The 6,367-nt window shown below is 49.7% G+C and overlaps 1 pseudogene; it reads left to right on the forward strand.

The window, feature by feature from the left end:
• LOC129339499 (uncharacterized protein K02A2.6-like) lies at positions 1-3,418 on the forward strand (annotated as a pseudogene).
• Positions 3,419-6,367: the final 2,949 nt, after the last annotated feature.

Below are 6,367 nucleotides of genomic sequence, written 5' to 3' on the forward strand. Positions count from 1 at the left end.
ATGGAACTCACATTCAAGGAAGCCCTCGAGGAGGCACTAGCAGTGGAAGCAGTTGACCAGGTATGCCAGTCGATGGAGTCAGTATGCCAGTCATGGAGTCCTCCCCTAGCTAAAAAGGCGGAACCAGTCCACCATGAGAGCATTGAGAGCGATTCGGGGGATGATGATGAGGTTCACAGGATTCAAGCGGTACTGTCCAAGCGATCCAAACTGCAATGCACCAACGGGTTGCCCTGTGCCAGCTGTGGAGGAAGCCACGACCGGAAGTCCTGCAAATTCCACAATGCCGAATGCTGGGCTTGCCGAAAGAGAGGGCACATTGCAAAGGCATGCAGGGTACCCAAGAGCAGAGGCTCCCGACCACAGATGCCTCAACGACATTGGCCAGAACGAAGGGGTTCTTTCCGGCTCAAAGAGTGCCACTCCGTCACCAAGTACTCCAGCCATACCACAGTCCTGAACACCTGAATACCTACCTGAGAGAAGATCACAGTAATGATGCACATCGAAGGAACACCATTTAAGATAGAGGTCGACACCGGATCGATGCTCTCAATCATCTCAACAGACACCTACCACTGAGTGTGTCCAAGAAAAGAGACCGGCAGTTCAAGCCATGCGACATACACTTGACGGACTTCCAGGGTCGTTGGATTCCGATGGCAGACATCGACAAGTTCGAAGTCAGTTTTAAAGACTTCGTGGCCCCCTCCAGCTGGTCGTCATTGAGGGGCACCGCACAAGTTTGCTGGGGCTTGATTGGTTTGAAGCACTGGGAATCCACATCGCCGGCATCCAACAAACCTGCCAATCGAACATTGAGGCTGTCTGTTCAGAATTTCCATCTGTATTCGACAGCTCCTTGGGACGTTACACCAGACCACCGGTATCCTTCGACCTGAACTCTACAGTACTGCCGATCCGTTTGAAAGCTCGATGTCTTCCCTTCACTCTGAAGCCATGAGCTGACGACGAGCTAGACTGGCTGGTCACACAAGGGGTCCTTGAACCAGTATCATTTGCCCGTTGGGAGACTCCCATTGTCATACCCATCAAGGCCAACGGGACAGTGCGTATCTGCACAGACTATAAGTGCACCCTTAATAAGGCACTGCAACAGCATGCTTATCCGGTGCCAGTAGTGAGTCACCTCCTGGCATCGCCAGCAGGGGGCAAGATCTTTGCGAAGATCAACCTGGCACAAGCATACAAGCTGCTTCCAGTAGATGACACCACTGTGGAAACACAAACCATCATGACTCATCAAGGCACATTCAAGGTGAAGCGGCTCCAGTTCGGGGTCAGTGTGGCTCTTGGAATTTTTCAAGGACTTATGGAGGGACTGCCCAAGGGCATCCCTGGTGTCATTCTGTACTTTGATGATGTCCTGATCACAGGAACGTCCACTACAGAACTCACCGGCCATCTGCGACAGGTACTCCGTCGCCTCTAGAACGCTGGACTCAAAGTTAAGAAGGAAAAGTGTCAGTTCACCTTGGCTCATGTAGAATTCCTCGGATTCATGATAGACGCTGACAGCATCCACCCTACAGCCAGCAAGGTGCAGGCCATTCGCATTGCACCAACACCTTGTTCCAAGAAAGAACTCCAAGCATTTCTCAGGCTCCTGAATTTCTACCACTCTTTCCTACCTCACAAGGTATCACTAGCCAAGCCACTGTATAGACTACTTAAGAAGAAAGCGCCCTGGGTCTGGGTCGGAAGCACAACCAGGCATTGTCCGTAGTTAAGGACCTCCTTTCGTCAGACAGCGTACTCAGCCATTATGATGAACTCAAGCCTCTCGTGCTCATATGTGATGCCTCACCTTATGGAATCGGCGCAGTCCTGAGCCATCAAATGCCTGATGGATAAGTCCGCCAGGACTTATCACGGGCGGAACGGAACTATGCTCAAATCAACAAAGAGGCTCTTGCTCTGGTTGCGGGTGTTAAAAAGTTCATGACTATGTCTACAGACAGCACTTCGAGATCGCCACAGACTACAAGCTGCTATTTGGCCTTTTCGCACTCAACCGACAGACCTTGCAGGTCATGTCTCCGAGAATGCTGCGCTGGTCGGTTTTCCTGTCTGCTTACGATTATGAACTTTTCTATCATCTGGGCAAAGCCTTGGGACACACCAATGCCCTTAGTCACCTGCCACTGCAGGGCCCAACAACAGACCCTGCTCCTGCTCATGAGGTTATGCAGCTGGAAGACTTGCCTCAACCACCTCTCCATGTGGCAGACATCACAGCCCACTCTACCAAGGACCCCACGCTCTCTCGTGTTCTCAACTGGGTGTGGAGGGGGTGGCCTATCGGCCGGCTGGACGCCAAGTTCCAGCCTTTCAGCTCCTGCCAGCATGAGTTATCAGTCTACAAGGGATGTTTGCTTTGGGAGAACAGAGTCATCGTTCCGCCCAGACTCTGTCAGCGTGTGCTGGAGGCACTCCATGTGGGACACACAGGGATTGTCAAAATGAAGGCTCTGGCCCACAGCTACGTGTGGTGGCCAGGGATGGACCAAGCTGTGGAGAGATGGGTACGGACTTGTCTGCCCTACCAGGACTCTCGGCCTGAAATGCCACAGGCCCCTGTGCATCCATGAGAGACAATGCGCACACCGTGGTCGCGGATCCACATTGATTTTGCCGGGCCTTTCCAGGGGCAAGTTTTTCTCATCGTAGTGGACTCTTTTTTGAAGTGGCTGGAAGTAATCCCCGTATCGACCATGACGTCTGTGGTGGTCATCTGTTCATTAAGGTATCTGTTTGCGACCCACAGCCTGCCAGACACTATAGTCTTGGACAATGGCACACAATTCACCTCCCAGGAAGTCCAGAGATTCCTCGAGAACAACGCCATCTGCCACATCACGTCAGCGCTGTTCCACCCATCAACAAATGGACAGGCAGAAAGAATGGTGAGGGCCACTAAAAACTCACTCTACAGATTACCAGGGGGATTTGAGCTGACGGTTGGCCAACTACATATTGTGGCAGCACATCACCCCGCATTCTACCATGGGATGGAGCCCAGCGGAGCTCTTGATGGGATGACGGCTAACAACCCTGCTCGATCGGCTTCCCCCAGACTTAGATTCGGACACCCAGAGGGAGACGGAGGTTTCGGGATCGCTCCAGGAGGTTGCAGCAGGGTGACTTAGTCTACGCCAGAAACTGCGGGGAAGGGCTGACCTGGGTTCCAGCTTCAGTGCTCAGGGCAACAGGGCCGATCTCCTATAAGGTGGCTGATACCACTGGCAGAACACTCCAAAGACACATCAATCAGTTACGGCAGCACTGGCCAGAGCAGGCGCTGGAATTGGACAGAGATTATTCACCCTGTACTGCTGACACAAGGGCTGAATCGGCAGCGGCGACTGAACAGTGTGGAGATAGTACAACAGCATAAAGCTGTTCAGCAACTCATTCAAGTCTCAAGAATTTCTCCATTTCCCCTAGTGGGGCAGAGGTCTTTGTCAACGATGAGCCACCCGTCCGAGGACCGTCTATAGCAGAAGGGTTGCATAGGTCTCAACGGGCTTGCTATCCCCCGGCTTATCTTAGCGACTTCGTCTGCAATGGGGTAGCCCAAACTTAGAGGGGAGGGGCGTTATGTATTGCTTGAGTAGAACAAAGGCTCCTGAGGCCTACAAAGGTATTGATGTTTGGGTGCCAGCACGGTCAATCAGATCTGTTGCCTTGTAGCCAATCACTGTGCTGAAAAATAGATACTTGTATATAGTTCATGCAAATGAAGGATTCTAGCTGCTTACATTGTATTGGTTGTTGTACAACTAGGGCTGTTTCCAGATGGCTTACCTTCTGCCGCTCCATGCCGCAATGTCGTGGCTCGTGCCGGGGAAAACGCGGAATATTGCGTTTTCTCGCGCGAGTTTTACGCAACATTGCACAAAACTCACGCGATATTTCGCGTTCGCCCCAGGATGAGCTGCGACGTTGCGGCATGGAGCGGCAGAAGGTAAGCAAGCCATCTGGAAACGGCCCAGGTGTGGTTTCTACAAGTATAAATTGGTTACTGTTGAGCCTGAGGCTTCAGTCTGTCTGCTTCCAGTTTTCAATAAAGATGTTTGTCATAATAAAGAGCTGTTAATCTCAATATACAATAATAATGTTGTTCCTATATTACCAAATCAAGAGCCCAACCCCCTCAGCAGGCAAGAGAAAGCGAGACTTTGACTGAGGGATCTGCTTATTTCTTTGCAGCTATGTGATGGGCCCAACCAGGAAGAAATTAAAGTTTAGAATTTCCCTTTTTGCAGACATTATAAAGAAGTGGTTTGTCAAACTGTTAGATATTGTTTAAATTTTTTTCCCTGAGTCAGTCTGGTCTACATAGGGGTGCCATTCCCCCGCCTGGGGTGGGGGAATCCCCTGCTCCTCCTCTACCCCCACTTACTTGGCTGGCAGGGGGGGCGTGGTTCCTGGGTCACCCTCCCCCGAGGCACAGCGTGCCCCCGTGCCCACAGAGGGCCGATTCACGCCCCACAGCAGGCCTGCAGGCCGATTCAGCCCCCTAGTAAGCACGGGAGTGGTCCCAGGCTGTCCCTTGACCCATGCGATGATGTCACTTTCCGGAAGTGACATCATTGCGCAAGCCTGGAGCGTTCGCACACACAGGGACCTAGGACAAACAGTGCGGTAAGTGCCAGGATCCCGATCTCCCGCCAGGGGCCCTGGCAACCCTAGGCCTACAGCAGGTGAAAGAAGGCCTAGAGCTTGACTGAGGGAACTGCTGATTTCTTTGCAGGCCCAAGCCAGAGATAGGAAGCCTCAAGAGTAGGAGCTGTAAAAGAGCACACAGGAAGAAGCAGCCCTGTACTTCTAGCCCCGTACTACTTCTATAAGTGAACATTTTGGACTTTGTATTACTGGACAGCATTTGTTAGGGGTTACCTTTGTTCAGAGTGCCCTCTCTGAAGGACGCTGAAGATCCTGTCTCTGCTAATGTTCATAGCAATTATGTTCGTAGCAATTATGACTCAGTTATATTTTGAAAAGTTGTTAAATTTATGATAAATGTTTGTTACTTTGAATACTATCACATTTTGAGTGTTTTCTTCGTAAAGCAATTTCATAATTAATTGCCAAGCCACAAGGGTGCTGTCATGTATTGACTTGACCCCTCCCCAACTCTCCAATTGGAAAAGATAATTTAGGATCTATGTAGCCAGGGTTCTACTGGGTCACACAAACACATAAATTCATGTGCAATGAATACTGTAGCCAGGGTTCTACTGGGTCACACAAACACATAAATTCATGTGCAATGAATACTTAGAGGAACCTCACAGTTTCAGCTTGCACACTGGTGAGGATCACACTGTTGCTAACAGACAGATGTGGTTTTTTGCATGTCTTTAACCAAACAATTCTCTTCTTGGCTTTTAAAATGGAGCACAGTAGGCTTTTGCCATGTGAACAGATAAAATGTACAGTAGATGGCCCTCACAGTTGTGGGGGAGGGATTTTGGGTAGTGATTCCTCGTATGAGTGACATACCATAACCATGGTGTTACAACCGTCTCCCATGTCCCAGATTCTGTTGAATATTTGAAAGTATGTTGATCTGGACTTCAAATCCTAAAATGGGTTTACTGTTTCATCAGAATGACCAAGAATCTTGATGATACTGGTGGCTTCCCCACAGGGGTGGGGTTTTATGGTTTCCCTGTTGCTGGTGCAGCTGCAGATGAAGCGCAGCAGCAACGGGGCTTTCCCATAGCAGGTTTCTCAGCAATTTTCCTGCCCCAAACCCCTGGAAGTGGGCACCTCCCCTCCACAAGGACACCGGGGCGTTTGCATTTTAAAAATGGTACTAGACTATCATATTGATATACCATTGCCGTAATAGGTATAGCAGATTCTCTGAATTTCCAGCTTTCATTGAAAAAAAGTAAATAGCTAGCCCCTTCCGTTGCAATGCCTTTTTCTTATATCTCCACAAGGGAATGGGCTAGAGAGTTAATTTTTTAAAAAAATGAAAGCTGACAGTTCAGAGGATCTGCTACACCTGTCATTGCAATGGTATATCAATATAACAATGTTGTGGGTCTGATTTTTTTTAAAAATCACCATGGTAGGAGGAAATGGCTGCCACAGGGACAAAGTCAGAGGAAATGACTGCCATGTGGGCTGGAAAATCCTGTTGCCATCCACGCTGTACTGCAATCTTTCCTAGAACTTCAGATCAAAGCAGGTTTGAGAAAGATAGGAGAAGAGCCAGGGAAAGCCCCAAAGGTACATGAATGCACCGTGATGCTGTAGAGAAGCAGGAAAGAAAGCACTGATTTGGGGGCAGATAACCCAAACGGAAATGGCCAAAGATTGTATTCCATCT

The sequence above is a fragment of the Eublepharis macularius genome, chromosome 12 (genome assembly GCF_028583425.1).
Source record: "Eublepharis macularius isolate TG4126 chromosome 12, MPM_Emac_v1.0, whole genome shotgun sequence".
NCBI lineage: Eukaryota > Metazoa > Chordata > Lepidosauria > Squamata > Eublepharidae > Eublepharis > Eublepharis macularius.